The 21,724-nt window shown below is 37.9% G+C and overlaps 1 protein-coding gene and 1 long non-coding RNA gene across 4 annotated transcripts in view; both read left to right on the top strand.

Moving 5' to 3' along the window:
• Positions 1-6,570, top strand: part of LOC115292142 — a 53,982-nt gene extending 47,412 nt beyond the window's left edge. For both annotated transcript variants that reach the window (XR_003908819.1, XR_003908818.1), the window contains one exon: positions 6,405-6,570. This is a non-coding gene — a long non-coding RNA (uncharacterized LOC115292142). The remainder of the gene's footprint in view (positions 1-6,404) is intronic.
• A 1,259-nt stretch (positions 6,571-7,829) lies between these two features.
• RNF13 (ring finger protein 13) overlaps positions 7,830-21,724 on the top strand; it is a 163,586-nt gene continuing 149,691 nt past the window's right edge. The window contains exon 1 of one of the 2 annotated variants that reach the window (XM_029940060.1): positions 7,830-7,988. The gene's annotated coding sequence lies outside the window, so the exon portion shown is untranslated. Of the gene's footprint in view, positions 7,989-8,455; positions 8,598-21,724 lie in introns of those variants that run through there. The other variant, XM_029940059.1, reaches the window with a different exon arrangement.

The following is a 21,724-nucleotide window of genomic DNA, read 5'->3' as shown; positions in this document are numbered from 1 at the left end:
GATAAAAAATACCTAGTGCCAGTTGTGGGAGTACCTTCCAACCTTCTGAAAAATCACTGATTTCTGCCAAACTCTGAGGTCTGAACATCTGATCATGGGAGATGATTACACACAATCCTGCAGTGAGGGTGTGGAGGGGAGAGAGAAGAACCATTGGCTCAGCTGTGACCATGTGACATTGGCATTATGTACTACTTGTATTGCAAGACATCACTCATTTATCTAAAATTAAAATGAATTAGAAATGCTTGCTCGTCTTGCAGAACACTCACGGAACAAGTTACTCACAATCCAAGGTTTTACTGTGTTTGGTTATTATTATTTATCTAACATACCTAGTGCTTTAATTGGATCATTTGATTGAACACATGGCAAGAGTAAGCAGTTCTCCCACTCTTTAGTTTGGGAAATGAACAAGCTAGGAGCAGATGCATTTTATTAAATTGCAAAGACTGGTAAGACTTAACTATAATCAGGATAGAATCCAGGAGAATTTCCAGACAATAGAGCTAGTTACCAGATGCAAAGTCCCTTTCAAGGAAATAAGATTGTGCACTTAATAGCTGGCATAAATTCATGCTTGATACAGGAAATAAGCAGTGAATAGAAAAGAAAGCTACTATTAGGAAAATAAGCAGCATTGGGAGAAATAGTTCTAAAACACAGTTTATTGTCAACATAACTGAAACAGAACAAACAGTAGGCTAATTAAGTACCACTTAGTTTGTTAGAATGTTTTATATCAATACAGAACTTTTAAATTAATTCTAACTTTAACCACTGCCCTTTTGTGTAAAATCAAACACATTATCCTGTCCCTTGCCTTCTGCTAGCACATGCTTGTTGCCTGTAGTGTCTAAATTGTAGGAACACTTAACATTTCCATCAAAGCCCCACAGATTAGGACAGTACCATCTCAGATCCCCTGTATCCTCATCTTTTCTGTCCAGTGCTTCCTATTCTGTGGACTTTTCCTTCTCGGCCAGAAAAATGTATTTGATCTTGCAATTTGCAAGAAACTATGGAGGGAGAGAACTTATCAAATATGAGGTATCATTGGATGATAGTTAAATCTTTTTGAACCCAAAGAAAATAATTATTGTAGAAATTTAAGATACCATCGTAAGGGTTCCAGGTAGGGAAAGTTGGGGGCCAAAACCAAGCATACTCAAAACATAATCTGTAGGTGACCAACTGCTCGACTTATGCTAAAGGCTAGTGCTAAATGTGTCTTACTTAGTTTAGTAGTTTTATTAAAATGCTGCTTTATATAAATGATCTTGTACATTCTCATGTATTTAATGCTACTTTTACAACTAAGTTTTCTGAATTTCTATCCTGTTGTAGCACCCTTACTTTTATTCAGATGCCTCCTGGACATCTCCATTTGGATATCATAATCTTAACATGTACAAAAGCAAACTTGTGCTTTTTGCTCCCCAAATTTTTATTTTCCTTCATCAGCTTGGGTTTCTCTAAGTCATAAATGGTACCACCATTGACCCAGTTGCTCAATCTAAAAACCTCTGTCCTTCACATCCCTCAGCGAATCTTCATAATTGGAACTCCAAAATATATCTTCCTTCCAACCATTTCTTTTTGTCTCTACTGCTATCACTTTGATCCTGGCTGTTAATTTCTTCTTGGATTATTGCAACAATCTCCTAACTGGTTTCCTTGTTTTCACTTATGTCTTTCTTCAATCTTTTTCCTACATAATTGCCAGGGTGGTTCTCTGCTTGAGATTCCTAATTGCCCTCAGGATAGAACTGGAACTTTTACTATGGTCTGCAAACCTTCTTATCAGTGACTTTCAAATTTAAGCATGTTTAAGAATCACTTGGAGAATTCGCTGAGAATATGAATTTCTAACAAACTCCCAGATGAGTCTGATTTGGCCAGTCAAGGGCCGTACCTTGAACAGTGATGCCCAACTGCAACCTGGTCTCCTACCACTCTTCCTCTCCCTTACTATATTCCAGCTCCACTGGTTTCCTTTAGCCAGAAATGTGCTGCACTTGTTCCAGCCTCAGGACCTTTGAACATGCTGTTCAAATCTTTCTGGGTGCTGTTACTCTGCATTTATTTTATTTTATTTTGATAATATCATCCCAATTACTTACTTTTCTCTTTTGGCGTATGATCTGATGGGACACCCTGATCCAGGGATGAGCCTGTGTCATAAGGTAAGCCAGTGGAAAACTTCTTTCCTGGGATTTGAACTGAAAGCAGGGTGATGAAAATGGCTGGAGTAGTACTGCCAGGATGAGAATGTTAATTCCCTGGGACAATTAGAGCTACTGGTTATTGATCTTTACAAGAGCATACTTCAGGCATCCTTTTAATCCTGTGAGTATCCCCATATCCTTAAATAAATTGCCTATTTTAACCTACATTGACCAGAGTTGACTCCTGTGGTTTTCATCTCATCTCATATGGCCTTTTTAGAGAGGTTTCTTTGACGGTCTTGTACAATATGGGTCCCTCCTTTAATTCTCAGATGTTTTTTCCTGCAGATGCTAAGATAATCTTGTAGCTTTTTACTTTTAATATATTAATGTGGTGAGTCTTGTTAATAAATTTTATAATGTTATCTCCAGGAATAAATACTATTTTGTCATAGTTTTTTGTTTTATTTATTTTTTAATTTTTAAAAACACATTTATTTATTTTGGAGAGATAGAGTGAGACAGAGCATGAGTGGGGTAGGGGTAGAAAGAGAAGGAGACACAGAATCTGAAGTAGGCTCCAGGCTCTGAGCAAGCGTTCAACACAGACCCTGACGCAGGGCTCGAACCCACAATCCATGAGATCATACCCAAGCCAAAGTTGGATGTTTAACCAACTGAGCTGCCCAGGTGTCCCTGTTTGTTTGTTTCACAGCTTTGCTAGTTTAGTTTACCACTGTTTTATTTGGTATTTTTGCATATTAATTCAAAGTGAGATTGGCCTATTATTTTTCTTTCTTGGACTATGTTCAGTTTTAATATCAAAGTTATATTATCCTGATGGAATTAATTTAATAGCTTTCCCTTTGTTTCTATGAAACAGTATGTGAAAATTTTATTACCTATTTTTTGAAGGTATGATAAACTCATCTTTAAATCATTCTGGAGTTAATTTTTATGGGAGAGGGCTGCAGATTTTTTAAGTTTCTTTTTTTTAACTTTTTAAATGTTTTTTAAATTTATTTTTGATACAGAGAGAGACAGAGCATGAGAGGGGGAGGGGCAGAGAGAGAAGGAGACACAGAACTGGAAGCAGGCTCCAGGCTCTGAGCTAGGTGTCAGCACAGAGCCTGACTTGGGGCTCGAACCCACGAACGTGAGATCTGACCTGAGCCGAAGTCAGAGGCTTAACTGACTGAGCCACCCAGGTGCCCCTTTTGAACAGTTTCAATTTTCTTAGTTTTCTTTGGTTTTCAACATCTCGTGTATTTGGGAAGTTAAAGCTTTTTTCTAGGAAATTGTCCATTTGATATTTTTTCATATTATTCCAAAGTTCTTTATAATATTCTCTTAAGGTTTGAAAAATTACCAACTCTGTCTATAGTTGGAACCTAATATATTCTGATCATAAAACATGGGTTATAGGCCACTGATTCTTTGATGTTTGTTTATATTTGCATTACAGTAAGTTTGTTGCCATTTTGGGAAAGATTCCATGTGTGCTTGAAAAGAACATTTACAGGCTCTGTATATGTTGCACATGTTGTCTAAATATTCATCATTTACTTAAAATGGTATATAAAATTCTATTGTGATTATAGATTTGCCAACTCTTCCTTCTAAGCTTGTCAATTCTTGCTTTAAATATTTTGAGGTATGTTTCTAGATGCATATTGGTTCATAATGATAATAACTTCTTTGCAAATTTTTCTTTTTATCCTTATTATTAAATAGTTCTATTCATCCTAATAATAATGCATTTGACTTTAGGTCTGTTTTCGCCTCTTGACAGCAATACAGCTATACCAGCTTTCTTTTGCTTGTTAATTGCTTTGCATATCTTCCCCTTCCTTTTGCTATCAACGTGTTGGTGTCCTTTAAGTTTTAGCTATTCTGTCTTGTTAAAAGAGAATATAGCTGACAGCCTGTCTTTTAACTGACAAGTTTGTCCCATTTACCTCTTTTTAAAAATTTTTTTGAAGTTTATTATTTATTTTGAGAGGCAGAGAAAGTGATAGGGGGAGGGGCATAGAGAGAGGGAAAGAGAGAATTTCCAAGAAGGTTCCGCACCATCAGAGTGGAGCCCCATTCGGGTCTCAAGCCCACGAATCTCGAGACTATGGACTGAGACCTAGGAACCTCAAGACTGTGACCTGAGCCGCAACCAAGAGTCAGACACTTAGCCAACTGAGCCATCCGGGTGCTGCCTCCCTGCCTCATTTACCTCTTTCACAGGGTGATTAATGTATTTCTTGTACCTCGTGTTGTATTGTCTATTTTCATAATAACTACAATATGCTCCTTTCCCTGCCAGTGGAGTAATTATGTATGCTTCATTCCCTTTTTGACATCTACTGGCTTGAAAACTATACTCCATTTCTTGGCTTTCCATATATTCTTGCATCTTACCCCTTCTATTTGGGTTTGATTTTTGACTTCTCGAAGACATCGTTTAAAAGTTCTTTCAGTAAAAGTCTCTTAGAAGTAAATGCTGTTTTTTTCTCTGAAAATGCCTTTACTTTGCCCTCACATTTAAATGATGGCTTAACTCAGCATACAATTCTAGGTGGACAATTGTAATTATTTTATTTCAGTATTTGAAGATATTTCATTGACTTCTAGTTTTTTGTTGTTGTTGCCATTGAGAAAGTCAGCTGCCATTCCCTTTGTTGTTGTTGTTATTTCAGAACTTCTGTTTTTCTTTTATCTTCTTTAAATTTCCTACAACATATCTGCATGTGAATTTATTTTGTGTTTCGTGTGGGCGCAAGTGTGTGTGTTTCTTTAGGGTGTATTCCCTGGGTTGGACTTGCTGTGTCATAGAAACTGTTCTCTTTCAGCCTCTCCAGATAGTGCCAAATCTTTTCCCAAATGACTGTCTCAAAGCACACTCCTGAGTTCTTACATCTTTATATAACATGTCACATAAATTTTTGTTTGCTTATTTTGTAGTAACTTTGTTAGCAAATAGAGGAAGACTGCTTCTCAGTGCCCCAAATAAGAAAAGTTGAAATTGTATGTCATACATCTTAAAGACAGAGAGAGAGAGAGAGAGAGAGAGAGAGAGAGAGAGAGAGAGAGGCAACTCAGCCCAAGGGAAACTAATGACCAGATCGTTTATAAGGCATTTAACTTAAAACAGACTTTTTTTGGGGGGGGGGGTCTGACCTTTTTCAATTTCCTTGAAAATGAAATAGAGTTAAAAACCTTTCTGACTGATACCTGTCTTTTCGTGTTCTGAACTTTTCACTATATATTTTGCAAGATGAACTTATTCATTAGTTTGGAATCTGGTAAAGAATTGGGAGTCTTTTCTTTTTTTTTTAATTTTCTTTAATGTTTTTATTTATTTTTGAGAGAGAGAGACAGCATGAGCAGGGGAGGGTCAGAGAAAGAGGGAGACACAGGATCTGAAGACAGGCTCCAGGCTCTGAGTTAGCGGTCAGCATAGAGCCAGACGCGGGGCTCGAACCCATGAACCGCGAGATCATGACCTGAGCTGAAGTTGGCCGCTTAACTGGCTAAGCCACCCAGGTGCCCCAGGAGTCTTTTCTAAGCATTGGCCCAAAAATCCCTAGAAAAGTTTTAGTTATGTTTGGTACTTTTTCAAATGTTCCTATTCTTGATATATGAACTTCTATGGATTTTTAATGGATTCTATTCCTTTTTTAAAAATTTAATTACTTAACTAATTTTGGATTCTATTCCTTATCACAGTAATAACTTTATTTTCTTTTCAAAATGAAAATAGGTTTTAATCTGATTCTAAAATTACCATTTGTTTTCCGACTCTAAATATAATAAGGTTAGAGTCATTTTAATGTTTCCAGTTGATCTCAGCACTTACAGATTCTGCCTGCATTTTGTTCACTGTTTAGGGAGGACTACTTCAAGCCATTTTAGACAATTAGGTATTTGGGTATCTTGTCTTTTTAGCTGTTGTGGTCTTATAATATTTTGGAGGTAGGAAATGCTACAATTTCACATGCTGTTTCTACTTTTAGGACGATGTAAAAAAAAAAAAACAAACCAACAAAACAAAACTGTGAGATACAAAGCCCTAAAAGCTAATTTTCTCTTATTTGTTTTTGTAAGAAGATAATTAGTAACTATTAGTATCATGTGACATATTAACCCTTCATGTTCTTGAAAACTATAACTAAGATATTTATCAATCTTGCTGTCTAACCTACTTAAAAAAATTGGTACATTCCCCCAATCTATTTTTTTTTCCAGTTTATCTTCATTCAGCACCGTGGGGAGAAAAGCTGCTTCGGCAGAGAACAACTGCACAATTCTGCATAAATGCAGCACAGCCCGCACGTTACCTTGCTCATAACTAAAAGAACTATACCCATTGTGATCTGAAGAGGAGAATAAAGTCAGATTAAAATGTTCTGTACTCAAGGTGCTTTTATTTAAGGAATAAAGAAAGCTATTTTTTTAACTTGTAAAAAGTGAACAGTATTATTTTTTGCTTTTTTGTATGTCATTCAAGAGATCTGATTTAACATAAAACCAATTCGAAATAATTTAATAAAATGCTTATAGAAATATTGTAACTATGTTTACAGTTATTATATTAGCCTTTATGTAATATTTGCCATTTTGATTTTCTATTTGGTCTCCTAACCCTTTCTCTCCTAATTCTGATTTTTATTTATGACTTTCTTTAAAAATGATTTTTTGAATGTTTATTCATTTCTGAGGGACAGCACAAGTAGGAGAGGGCCAGAGGGAGATACAGAATCAGAAGCAGGCTCCAGGCTCTGTCCAGTCCGTGGTCTGAACCCATAAACCAGTGTGATTATGACCTGAGCTGAAGTCAGACATTGAACCAACTGAGCCACCCAGGTCCCCTTTTATTTATGACTTTCTTAAAGGCAGATCCATGTATTAAGTATTGAATGTCTTCATAACTGATGAAAATTGAAGAATATATAGAATATATAGCCATAAGATACATAAGAAAGCAAAGTACCTTTGATGGCCTTTATTGAATTTTATTTAAAAAAATTTTTGTGTTTAACTTTTATTTGAGTACATAATATTCACAAGGTTCAAAAATTCAAAATGCATACACAATAGCGAAAGGTTTCCTCCCACTCCTAGGTCCCAGCAATACAGGTATAATGAGGGCAATCAAGGTTACAACTTACATCGGTGGTCTACAGGTGGGTGTTTTTGTTTTGTTGTTTTTTTTTCGTAATAACTCCCTTTAGTCCCTCCTTTGTTTAAAATATAAGGCTGAAGAATGTGAAGCCCGTAATAGATTTTCAAAGGGACCTTTGAAGCAGAAGCAGGATCAGAATTTAGGTTTCCTGGCATTCTAATTTAGGACTTTTTGCAATCTTTGCCCTAAGCACATTGCCTCTTTAAAGTAGCTAGTTGGTAACTGGTTAATCAGTGAGGATGTTCCAATCCAGGTAATTTAAATTTCAAAGTAGCTTGGTTTAAGGTTGGAATACTCGGGACAGAAGGTTAATCAGAAGGACGGTAGGAGGGGCTTTTTTTGTTTGGTTTTTGGCTTGCCCGAGGAGGCTCGGGTTTTAAAAGGCTGACCTAGGGCTTAATCACACGGTTTGACTTTTGCTGAGTCCCGGGGATGGCGCGTGTCAGGCCCAGAGTGCTGACGTCAGCACAGCTCCGAGCCGGGCGTCCGGGTACTCGCTTTCAGCCTTCAGGCTGCTCGCATCTCCAACCACGCGACCCGGACTCTTATCTAAGGCGTTGGTGGGTCTTGATCCCATCCATCCGGATCTCAGCCTGGATTCCTTGCAGAGGGGATGAGGTTTTATCCTCGCCCCTTCAGCCGGTCGGGTGAGTGTGGTGCAGGGAAGAGACTTGACGGTACCAGAGCCAGCCCCGCCCAGGCGCAGCCCGCCAGCTGGGTCTCGGGCTGCGTAGTCCCAAAGCCAGAGAGGACCAAGCCGGCTGGCCCTGGCCGCTCCGTGTGGTTCCCTGTTGACCCCACAGCCTCCACTCCTGGGGGCAAATGGTGGGTGGTAGGCTTTCACAGCCAATCCCCTCGGCCAGTCTGCCCCTTCCCCTGCCAAAAAGCGGATCCTTCAGCTGCGCTGCAGAACCCCCCCCCGCGCCTTCCCTTCCCGGGAAGACCGATCACGCGGCTCAGAACACCGCTCCACGAACTGGGCTTTTCTCCCTGCCAGCTGGAGCAGGCAGCGAGACGCTGTGCGAGAGTGGGAAGGGCTTTAGCAAACAGCTCTGCGACCCAATGGCTTTTCTTCGTCTTCGCGTGCTGGCCAATGAGGCCCGCGAGGCGGGACTTCCGTTTAGCCTTGGTGTTGTCGTCTCCACTCCGATTCCGGCTGTGGGGGTCGGTGCGGATATTCAGTCATGAAGTCGGGGTAGGGACTTCTCCCGCAGCGACACGAGTGGGCGAGCCCATTTGCGGGATCAGGCTTCCAGGTAAGAGCCTCTCTGGCTTCGCGGCGGCGGGGCAGGGGATTGACCCCTTTGGGACTTGACAGGGGGAACACACCCCCTCGCCGGCCCTCCGTGGCGGTTCCGCTGCTGTGGTCTTTGCTGCTCCTCCCCAGGCAGGGTGCGGAGGAAGTAGGCTTTTTGCAAAAGATTAAAAACAAACAAACAAACAAAACAGACAAACCTCTCTGCCCTCTGAGGACAGAGTCCCGCTCTCCCCCACCCCCACCCTTTGAGTTGGTTTTTAGATAAAGTTGTATTATCTCTTTGCCTCCTCACATTCCCGAACGCTTCTCTTGGTCAAGCACCTGCCGCAAAGTCCCTGGGCGATATTGCTAGACTTCAGTTGCGGGGACTATGCAGCCTTTGAAAAAAGGAGGGCCGTCCCCCCTTCCTTCTTTGTAACCTCCCTCCACCCCCCACTGGAAGCTCTGGTTGAAGGGGAGACGTAACTCTACCAGGGGCAGTTTCCATGTCCCTGTTCTCTTAAAGCTAGCAGCTCTACCGAGATACTTCTGGAGTTGACCCGCACTGATGAAAGAACTCTGACCCAGTGAGGGAGTGGGCAGACACCAAAAGCCAAGCTATCCCAGAAGCATTCAAGCAACTTTAGTGGCAGCCACTGAGTATTCTATGCTAGTTTTTGGTGAATTCCTCTATTTTGTCCTCATCTGGGGGGAGTCAGTTTCCAAAATTATTGTTTTATCCTCCGTTTCAGCACCGTGGGCAGCTGCTCAGGTTCGTTTTCTTTTGCCCCAAACTTGCTTGAGTGTGAAATGTTCCTCAGTGATGCTGCAGGAACAGTGAAAACGAACGCATTCCTTTCAACAATGGTCTGTTGTTCTCCGAGGAGAACATCTGCAGTTTTTGATACAATATAAATAAGATGGGTGTGCCTCCAAAGGGTTGTGTAGTAGAGAAATTCACGATTTAAGGAAGGGCTTTTAAGGGTTTTATCTTTTTAAGGACAGCTTTCAATGGGTTGAGAAGATTAGTTCCCTTTCAGAGAAATAAAACTAGACTTGTGGTAGCAGTTACAAATAATTTTAAACGGGAGGTAAACGGTGTCGTGCAGGGGCGCCTGGGCGACCCAGTCCTTGAGCATCTGACTTCTGCCCAGGTCATGATCTCATGGTTGATAGGTTCCGTGCCACACATCGGGCTTTTGCGCTGACATTCCAGAGCCTCCTGCTTGGGATTCACGGTCTCTCTCTCTTTCTGCCCCTCCCCCATTCACGCGTGCGGGAGGGTGGGGTGGGGTTGGGGTGGACTTAAAAATAAACATTAAAAAAATTTTTTTAAAGTGTAGTGCAGTGTTGTAGTTTGGGGCCCAGGGGGACTTCTTAATGGGTTTTGGAGTCAACTTAGTGCATTGACATTAACATTAGAAAGAAAAAAATTACAGAGGACATTCTATGGAGTGAGACTAAATATTTTGAAGCTTTTGTTTCAGTTTTTAAAAAATATATGTGTATATGAAGAGAGTGATGCAAATGTATACCCTGTCATTGTGGATTGTGGCAAACATTGGATCCCAAATATCGCTGGGTCCAGCCTTCAGCTCTGCCGTTTGCTAATTCTGTGACATTTGTGAGTAAGGGAAGAATTGTAAGAATTAGTTGAAATCCAATATTTGTTACATAGGTAAGCTTCAAAGTTTTGGGGTTTTTTTTTTGTTTGTTTTGTTTGTTTGTTTGTTTGCCTGTTTTGTTTTTGAAACGTTTGGGTAGAAGCCCAGTTATTTCCATGTCAGGAATGACAGCTGTTTTATTAATATGTGTATTTTTTACTTTGTCATTATCTGAAGCCAGCCAGCGTTATATCTCCATATGTAATAGTAAATCGAATGGACATAATCTTGTTTTTTGAGGTTTGTTACTGAAGGGTTTGGAGTAAGTTCTCATCTATCCTGTTTAAAGTTATTTGTCTCAAGCATTTTGGAGGGGTCTAGACTACTAATAGCATTCAAAACCCTTTCTTGATATTTTTCTGCATTCCAGGGTAACATACTTATCAGAAGTATTTCAGGCACTCATTTTAGCAAAGTTAGGGGAGGACTAGCATTATGATAAGTTTATACTTTTGAACTAAACCATTTTATGTTTTATAGTTCTTGTCATAAAGATAAAATGAAATGGTTTGGTCAGGTATCATGGTTTACTTGTTTCATGTTGCTATGACCTAGAAATGGTTGATGTTTAAATAAAAAGTGTCATTTTGGACATTTTAAAACCTGGGAGTTAGTAATGTTTAGCAGAAGACAAATGAGTCTATGTTTTGTATCATTTGACATATTACTACAGTCTGGCATTGCATATGGTAGTTTCATATGACCTAAAAAAGGGAAGAAAGTAATCATTGTTAGTTTCTCAGAAGAGGAAACAGAACTAATAGACAAGTAAATTTCTTTTAATAAAGCATGGCAGTTAATCATTGTTTAAAAATTCCTGTATAGTGCAAATATTTATTGAGCATATATAAAATATATTGTTAAGCTTTATAAAGCTTTTACCCAGAAGTTGATTTGGGAACAATAAGAATATATAAATTGTATTGTCAGTTTACATATTATAGCCTATAAATAACAACAACAGGAATAATAGCTAACATTGATTTTTTTTTTTTTTTTTACTATGGGCCAAATACAATTCTAAGCACTTTGCATTATGTCATATAATTCTGCTGTTGATGTGGTAAGTGGTACTATTATCCCCTTTTTATAGGTGGGGAAATAAAGACCTTACAAGTACATAACTTGCTGAGTTCAAACAGATTGCTAGTGGAGTAACTGGAATTTGAACCTAGGCCTCCTGACTATCAAGGTCGTCCATTTGTGCCACATTTTATTAAAAAAATACAAAATGCTATGATGGGGTTATTTTGGATTCTTGTTTGTTTAGATGATCTTGGGTAAGCTCCTTTGATCCTCCATTTCCTCAGTTTCTTCCTCAAAAATAGAGTATTAACCCATTTTTTTGTGTGGGGATTAAGATAATTTGTAAAGCACTAGACAGAATGTGTTGAAGAATGATATGTGCCTCAGGCTTTTTGCTTTTATGTTGAGGATGTGATCATTTGAAAGGTTCTTAGCAGTTGGAGGAGGATGGGAGAAGAAAGACAGTTCCTCATAAGGATGATACCCAAGCAAACAAATAGAGGCAGGAAAGCAGAGAACATTTGCTGAGGTTGAATGTTTAGGGCACAGGCTGGTAAAGGTAGATCGAGACAAAGTATGGAGATATTTAAATGCCATGATAAAGATTTTGTACACGATTCTTAGTTGAGAAGAAGCCCTCTTTATGGGTATGAAATTGTAAGAGAACTACAGTGAAGGAGCTTAAGCCTGGAGGTGGGACTACCTTGGAGTTTAATGAGAGTAGTTGAGGCAAGAAAAGTTGATGTGGGATTATAATGAAGGGTAAAGATTTGAGGAATGTTGACATCAACATTGGGAACTGACCTGAGGATGGGCCTAAGATAGTGACGTTATTAAAAAAAAAAATAAAGATATTATGATGAAGAACAAGTTCTGGTGGAAGGTAATGTTGGAGAATTAATTAATTAATTAATTAATTAAGTGAGAGAGAGAGAGAGAGAGAGAGAGAGAGAGAGAGAATGAGAATGAGTGCATGCAGGGGAAGGACAGAGAGAATCTCTAGCAAGCTCCACCCTGTGTGCTGCCAGCAGGAGCGGGACTCACGCAGGGCTCCATCTCACAAACTGTAGGTCTTGATCTGAGCCAAAATTAAGAGTCAGATGCTTAACCGACTGAGACACACAGGTGCGCCTAGGAGGAGAATTTATGATAGGGATCTTAATGCTGATGCTGAGGATTTGTTGAAATGTTTGGAAATGTAAAGTGGGAGCCGGGAGCACTGTGTATTCCATGAAAAGAGAAAAGCCCAATTTTTCACACCGTGAGGAGATGGTTTAAGGCAATCATGCTCCTGTGGGTCAGAATTTCATAGGAGTGATGTGACTCCTGAAGGTCCTTAGAAATGCAGATTTCTCACTTGATAGAGATGTCTCCACTGTTTTTCCTTGTAATATATTTTGTGTTCTGGGAGACTGGGAGGGAAGGTAGTAGAGAGGGAAAATTTTGGAAACCTAGCAGTGCTCATATTTATTATTTCAGAAGAGAATCAGTAAATTGATAACTTGGGATTCTCACAGTAAGAACTTGAAAGATGCTGTGATTTTTATATGGTGCCAGGCATTTATACACACATGTTGAACATTGAATTGTTGTAACATCTCCAGATTTGTTATTTTTGTCCTCTTCTCTTTATTACCTTGAATTAATTAATAGCAAGACCTTTACAGTCAGAGAGCCTGTGAGCTTATTATGGGGGCAGGAAGGAAGAGGGGACCCAGAGAGATTGTATTTATATCCAGGAATGTGGGAGAAGAATCTCAAAGGATAACAAGAGAAGATGCATGATGCATGATGTGGTAGGAAGAATAGAGATTCTATGAACCAGTCTCTCTGCTAACCATTCTCTGGCTTCAGTTCCTCACTCTGTAAAATGATGATGATGATAACTGCTGAACTGCTACTGGAAAGAAGGAAAAATTTGGAGACCTTTTATACTTGAAAAGGGCTCAGGGCTGAGTAGTAGAAGGGCTTACAGGTTTCTTGGCATATTTAGCGGAGTTTAATGCAGTTGGGTAGGGCATGAGGTTAAATTAAACAGTATAGTTTATTCATCTATGAACTAATTTTAGGGCTGCTTAATGCAAAGTCTAAGTAGGTGGTCAATCAAAAAGTTGGAGGTCAGGCGCACACATTAGGGTAAGGAAAGGTTTACATGTTTTGTTACATCTACTGGAAATAGTACTTCTGTTCCACTCTTTGGATCCTAAGACTTAGAGCATTCATGCACTCAACAAATATTGAAGTACCTTTTATGAAAGGCCCTGCTCTAGGCACTCAGAGTACATCAGTGAACCAAAGAGACAAATCTTTGCTCTCATGGACCTTATCCTCTAGTGGGAGAAATAAGGTATATTTTAATAATGGAAAGTAATTAGATCTTTTTTATACAGTGTATTTATAAAATCATAATTTTTAAAAGATAATAAGAGTACTATATCAAATTGTAACTAATATTATAGATGGAGCACTTTGAAAGAAGGGACTGTTATTCTTGTGTGTCTACCCATTTCCTCATCTTCCCAATGGAATGACTTTGATATATTTATACTCAGCAAATGTAGGTATTCATTAGGCATTTATGTTAGGGAGAAAGAATCGTGTTAAGGCAGGGACCAAATCTTAATGATAAAGGAATCAGTTAAATGTATCAAGTACTAAGGACTCAAGTACTCATTAGGTTGAGGATTGGGAAAAATGAAGGATGCTGTAAATTGCATTGCCCTGCTTGTCTGTGAGGTTGAAATAGAAATAAGGTTATATTAGAGCTGAAAGCATCAACATTAAGGGAATCTGGGTGTACCCAACTTTCACACTAATTAGCTGGGTGACTACAAAACTGCACCTCTCAGTTCATTTCCTCATTTACAAAATGATGTTGGAATTTTTTAGTCAAAAAGAATTTCTGTGACTTAACAAAAATGTCGATTGCAGTAATGTTTCACTTTACTAATGCAGATAAAAGAGCCGATCCTGAGCTTCCATTGGATGGTGGTCAGACTAAATTTATACTCGTAATTAATCAAGTAAAAAATATGTCTACAGAATTAATGTTATCTATTTGATGTTAGTTACTAATAAGACTGCATTATAATTTTTAAAAGTAAAGCCAAACATAGCTTAATGTATAGTTTCCCTTTTTGCCATTATCTAGGAGAAAGAAGCCACAGTATTTTAGAACTACACTCTCCCACTCCTCTGGAATAGTCACAAACCATATCATTTTAGGCTGTAATAATGGGTCTTAATAGTTATTCATATTTTCATACTTTAATTTTATGATAGCCTTTGATTTTGGGCTAGGTGCTGAGTATCCAAATCAGAAAAGGGTATAATCCCTAACTTCAAGCAGTTTAGAGAATAACGGGAGTGATAAACAATTTAGTTTTGTTACATTGTGGTGGCGTGGAGAATGGGCATTACATAATGAGAGGCTGTGAGAAGAGAAAGTTCATCTGCTTAGGGAAGAAAGACAGGAAAACTGAGGAGGAATGAATGGCAAGTGACAAAACTCGAGATGTTATGGAAAACTTTATCTGCTAAGCTACAATTTAGTTTTCAACTTTGTTATTAAAGTTGTTTAGCCTCTTAACACATTTTATGCAGGAAAGTATGATTATATGCATACTTACTGCATGATTAGGCATTTGTAGATCTACCTTTCCATTCCCCTTAGGAGAATTGTACACAAGAAAGATAGATTTTTTTCAGGGATATAGCCCTACTTGAGGAAATCAGTCTTTTAACTCTGAAATAAAGTCTGAGGACAGTGTTAATTTTGTGGTTTTAGGATATCAGTAACTATGAAATATTTGAACATTAAAACATTTAAATGTTCATAACTACATTAATATAAATTGAAAAGACAACTGAAATTTTGGGATAGTCTACTTATTGAAGTAATTGGCTAGTTATAAGAATTTGATTTAGAATTTGTTAGAAATTTGTTGATGTTTGAATGAATGTGACTGTAGTTCAGGCTCAGTTTCTAATAATTGAGATATTCAATTAAACTTTTATAGAGGAAATGAGTTTCTAGGGAGAAATACCACATTGTGATGGCCAAATATTTCTAAATCAAGTCATGAGAGAGAGAGTAGGAATTGAACTCTTACTTTGCTTAGATATAAAATACCTCATTAAGGGGTGTGCACGTGGCTCAGTCAGTTAAGTGTCTGACTTCAGCTAAGGTCATGATCTCACAGTACATAGGTTCGAGCCCCGCATCAGATTCTGTGCTAACAGCTCAGAGCCTGGAGCTTGTTTCAGATTCTGTGTCTCCCTCTCTCTCTACCCCTCCCCTGCTCGCACTCTATCTCTCCATCTCAGAAATAAACATTAAAAATTGTTTTTTAAACGCCACATTAAATGTTGAAGAGTACTTTATCTGCCTAATTACTTGTAATTTTTACATGTTCGACTTTCAAAAAAGAACTGTGCTTGTAATTTACACATTTTCCAACATTTATTATAAACTAAGTGCTTAAAAATTTTTTTGAGGTGAAATTCATATAACCTAAAACTAACCATTTTAAAGTGAACAATTGAATGACATTTCATACAATGTTGTGCAACTGCCACTTCTGTCTAGTTCAAAACATTTTTATCATTCCAAAATGAAACCCTATACCCATTAAGCAGTTACTCCCCATTTACTTCTCCCCAACCCCTGGCAGCCACCAGTATGCTTTCTATTTCACTAGATTTACTGGATATCTATTTATTATGGAAATCTCCTAGAAATGGAATCATACAATGCTTGACCTTTGTGTCTGGGCCTTTCTTAGCATACTGTTTTCAAGTCTGCCCTGTTGCAGCAACACTGTTGTGGATGTCACTACTTTCCTTTTTACAGCTAAGTAATGTATGTATGTATGTATATACCACACTATCCATTCATCTGTTGATGGACACTTGACTTCTTTCTGCCCTTTGGCTGTTGTGAATATTGTTGCTGTGAACATACATATATAAGGATTTGTTTTGAGTACCAGTTTTCATTTCTTTTGGGCATACCAGGAGTGAAATTGTTGGGTCACATAGTAATCTTATGTTTACTTGTTGAGAACTCTCCAAATTGTCATAGTGGCTCAACTATTTTACAACTCACTGGCAACGTGTGAGGGTTCCAATTTTTTATGTTATCACCAACATTTGTTATTTTCCATTTAAAAATTAATATTATTGCCATCCTTGTGGGTATGAAGTGGTATCTTGCTTTGTTTTTTTTTTGATGTTTATTTATTTTTGAGAGACAGATCGTGAGCAGGGGAGGGGCAGAGAGAGAGGGAGACACAGAATTTGAAGCACGTTCCAGGCCCTGAGCCATCAGCACAGAGCCCGACATGGGGCTTGAACTCATAAACCACAAGATCATGACCTGAGCCAAAGTCAGATGCTTAACTGACTGAGCCACCCAGGCGCCCCTCACTATGGTTTTGATTTGCATTTCCCTAATGGTGAATGACATTGAACATCTTTTCATGTTCTTGTTGGCCCTTTATATGTATCTTCTTTGGAGAAATGTCTATTCAAGTTCTTTGCCCACATTTTAATTGAGTTGTTTGTCTTTTTATTATTGATATGTAAATGTTTTTATATATCCTGGATTCTAGATCCCTAAAAGGTATAATTTAAAATATTTTCTCCCATTCTGTGGGTTGTCTTTTCATTTCCTAATAATGTCCTTTGATGCATGTAATTTTTTAATTTTGATGAAGCCCAATTTATTTTTCTTGCTCTTGCTTTTAATGTCCTAGCTAATATTCCATTACTGAATCTGAGGTTATGAAGACTTGCTCCTATGTTTACTTATAAGAGCTTTATCATTTTATCTCATATTTAGGTCATTGAACCATTTTGAGTTAATTTTCACATATTATGCGTTTGGTATACAGCGTCATTGTTCTGTGTGTGACTATCCTGTTGTACAGTATTGTTGAAGGGACTATTGTTTTCTTTTTGAATGGTCATGGCACCTTTGTCAAAAATCAATTGGGCATATGTATGGGTTTGTTTCTGGATCTTAATTCCATTCCTTTGGTTGATATGTCTGTCCTTAGGCCTATTTCACACTGTTTTGTTTACTATAGCTTTATAATAAGACTTTGAAATAAGGATGTGTGAGTCCTAATGGCTTTGTTCTCTTATTTCCAAAACTATTTTGACTATTTGGGACTTCTTGCAATTTTGTATAAATTGTAGGATTGACTTCCATTTCTGCATGAAAGGATATTGGAATTTTGACATGGAATGTATTGAATCTGTGGACTTTCTTTTAAGTTTATTTATTTTGAGAAGGAGAGAGCACAAGGTGAAGGAGGGGCAGACTGAGAGGGAGAGAGAGAATCCCAAATGGGCTGTACACTGTCAGTGCAGAGCCTGACATGGGACTCGAACCCACAAACTGAGATCTTGACCTGAGCCAAAACCAAGAGTTGGATACTTAACTGACCATGCCACCCAGGAGCCCCTGAATCTGTTGATTTCTTTTGGTAGTATTGCCATCTTAATATTAAGTCTTCATGGGGTATCTTTCTATTATTTAGGCCTTTGATTTTGTTCAGCAATGTTTTATACTTCTTAGTGTGCAAGTCTTTTACCTCTTTGATTAAATATACTTTTGGCTGTTTTATTCTTTTGGGTACCTTTTATAAATGGAATTGTTTCTTAATTTCATTTTTTAATTATTCATTGCTGCTGTATAGAGACACGAATGATTTTTGTAACATTTATTTCCTTTAATAGCCCTTTACTTTTTTTTAACTATATGAATGGGATCATGTAGATAAATAAGAAATCGGAAAGTGGAACACTAAAGAATTTTGGTTTTATGATGTGATATTATCCTAAATATGAAGTTTGGAGTATTCTTCCAGCATAGTGTTCATGATTTTCTGATTCTACTAGTGAATTCCTGGCATCATATTACATATACTCAGCCATTATAATAGAAGATAGAACATTTTATTTTCTTTAAGCATTTGGAGGGGACTTAATTCTGCTACAGAGAAAGCCTTAGGGATAAACCATACTTATCACTGAATCTGGTTTAGAGATCCATGAGTAATAAAAATAAGATTGAAATGGAAGCTGACTTGAGTATACAGATTATCATTAATATATATCAGTTTACCTTTTGGTTTTTCTTGCAAGCTTTCAAATATTTAGTCTTAAAATTTTATATGTACAAATTCAACCTCATAAGTAATTAAATGCACATTTATATAATAATCAGTCTGGAAAGGTTGGGATTTCATGAGACAGATGTGTATTTTTTTTTTGTTTTTGTTTTTTTTACTTTTTTTCCATAATATTTTATTGTCAAATTATTTTCCATACAACACCCAGTGCTCTTCCCCATAAGTGCCCTCCACCATCACCCCCACCTCTTTTCCCCCCTCCCGCTTCAACTCTCAGTTCATTTTCAGCATTCAGTAGTCTCTCAAGTTTTGCATCCCTCTCTCTTCCCAACTCTGTCTCCCTCCTCCGCTTCCCCTGGTTCTCCATTAGGTTTCTCCTATTTTCCTGTTAGACCTATGAGTGCAAACATATGGTATCTGTCCTTCTCTGCCTGGCTTACTTCGCTCAGCATGACACCCTCAAGGTCCATCCACTTTCCTACAAAGGGCCATATGTCATTCCCTCTCATTGCCATGTAGTACTCCATTGTGTATATATACCACAGAGACAGTTGTGTATTTGAATATTGGCTCTATTATTTGAGAAGTGTCATTGGGCATGTTTCTTAAAAATAAGGGCAAATACTTACAAAGTGCTTGCTGTATGTTAGGCCCTGTTATAAGCACTTTATGTACTAAATAATGATCTTGATCTTAATTTCTTTATGTAACGATATTAGAATTAACCTCTATCTGTTGACAGTATTGTGAAGATTTTTAAAAGATGCATATTAAGTACTTAGCCAAAAATATAGTAAGCATTCAATAAACATTAGCTATTTTTATCATATAGCTTTACCAAACCTCAACTAAGATGAGGAAAGGATGGTGCGATGAAATTCACGTTTATTTGGAAGTATAAATAGGAACGTTATTTCTAGAAGGCAGTAGACAATATCTATAAAGTCTTAAATGTGTTTTTGGTGTAGTGATTCCACATCTAGGAACTTATTCTTTTTTTTTTTTAATAGTTTTATTTATTTTTGATACAGAGAGAGACAGAGCATGAGAGGGGGAGGGGCAGAGAGAGAGGGAGACACAGAACCGGAAGCAGGCTCCAGGCTCTGAGCTAGCTGTCAGCACAGAGCCTGATGAGGGGCTCGAACCCACGAACGTGAGATCTGACCTGAGCCGAAGTTGGAGGCTTTAACCGACTGAGCCACCCAGGCGCCCCTAGGAATTTATTCTAAGAAAATAATCAGAAATATGTAAATAGATTTATATTTATCATAGAATTATTTGTAATTGCAATAGTTGGATTCATTTTAATATCGAACAGTTAGGGAATGATGAGACAAAGTCATGATTGAACCATATAATGAAATATTAAACAGCTATTAACATGTTATGAAGAGTTTTAATACAAAGGGGAAATGTTAGCTTCAACTTTCAGTTAGATAGTATACAAATCATAATACAATATGATATAAATGAAGTAAAGTATGGATGGAAAAAAGGCTATCACTCTTGGTTGGATCAGAGAAGCAGAACCATTGTGAATAAAGTGATTGGTATGGGATAAGACTTTAAGAAATTCTGGCAGCTGGTTAAGAAGTGTATCATAAGGCTATTACCTTTGTGCCTTATATGTTGGGTGAGTGGGGGGTCATGGGTTAGCTGGGTGGCAGTGAGGAAGGAGAGCTGAAAGGTTCGCAGAGTAAGGATCCATTAGACCAACTGCGAGAACCAGATACAACACATGAGGATAAACGCTAATGTTATCTGGGAATGTTAACATTATGTGTCATCAATATTTTCTTTATACCTTCCAGTGAGCATCATTTTTAGCATTAGAAAAGAAATCTCACATTTTTTGAAGATAGTAATGTAATGAGTAATCTCTGAAGAGTAGAGGTTAATTACACAGGTGTTAAGTCAGTAAACAATGGAACCAGGATTAGAACTTTGATCCCTATATTACAACTCTCTTTATAAATCTTTGCAATTACACTTCCAAAGCTAAATTCAGTTGGTCAGGTTCTGAGCGAAAGAAACCACAGTGATTTTTATAGCTGGTAACTTTTCAGTCATCTGCACTAATATTTAGACAAACCTCAAGTAATTTATTTTGGATCTTGGAAGACACGATTGAAATAAAATAATGTATCATTTTTTTATTTTGAAATAATCCCAAGGTTCCAGAAAAGTTGTAATAATAGAGACTTTCACTCCCTCCCTTTCAGTCATTTGAGGGTAAGTTGGTGACCTGATGCTCTATATCCACCAAACACTTTAATGTAAAATCCCTACAAACAAGGATATTCTCCTTGGAGAAATGGCTCGGTTTTAGGGCTGAGGCAGGAAAACTACAAGATGAGACTGGAAAATCTTGCCAGAAAACAAAGAGGGGTTCGATTATGATGGAGGCATATCAAAAAGACACGGGCCTGGGGCACCTGGGTGGCTCAGTTGATTGAGCACCTGACTTTAGCTCAGGGCACGATCTCATGGTCGTGAGTTCTAGCCCCACATCTGAGGCTGCTTCAGATCCTCTGTCTTTCCTCTCTGCCCCTCCCTCATTCATTCTCTCTCTTTCTCTCAAAAATGAATAAACATTAAAAAAAAAAAGTTGGGAACAATTAGGCATCAAAATAATTACTATGACAGATTATAAACCATAAGTTAAAAATTTGAGAAATGGGATAATTACTGTGGTAGAACAATGATCCCAAAGATGTCCACATCCTAATACCTGGAACCTGTGAATATGTTACCTCATGTGATAAAAGGAACTTTGCAGATATGATTAAGAACTTAGGGGGAGAACGATTATCCTGGATTCTCCAGGCAGGGTCTTTAGAAGAAGGAAGCAGAAGAGGAGTTTAGAGTAATGTGATGTGAAGGGTATCATCTGCCATTGCTCACTTTGGAGGTGGAGAGAGGGGCCTACCAGCCAAGGAGTATGGGCAGCTTCTAGAAACTTGGTAACATAATAAATATAGTTTTTATTTATAATGTAATTGAAAACACTTTTATTTTAAAACATACATGGTTAATAGCCTAGAATAGAATATGAAATTTGTGTGGCTTTTAGAAATGATACTTCAGTGAGACTGTGGGCGCTTTTTCAAATTCCTGTGCCTTCATAACAGGGTAATGGCCACATATTCATTTTCCTCTTTTTCCTATTAAGTGAGAAGCCTTCCTTATTTAAGTACTGCCATGAAGAGAAAGATAACCATGTCAGTTATCAATTTACTTTCTACTCCAAACTCACCCAACTGTACCTGCTCCATGATAAAGGGCTGAACTCTAAGCCCTTCTCCTTTACAAAGAGC

Source organism: Suricata suricatta, chromosome 5 (assembly GCF_006229205.1).
Source record: "Suricata suricatta isolate VVHF042 chromosome 5, meerkat_22Aug2017_6uvM2_HiC, whole genome shotgun sequence".
Classification (NCBI taxonomy): Eukaryota; Metazoa; Chordata; class Mammalia; order Carnivora; family Herpestidae; genus Suricata; species Suricata suricatta.
The sequence above is the reverse complement of the archived record's forward strand: the minus strand, read 5'-3'. Positions and strand labels throughout refer to the sequence as shown.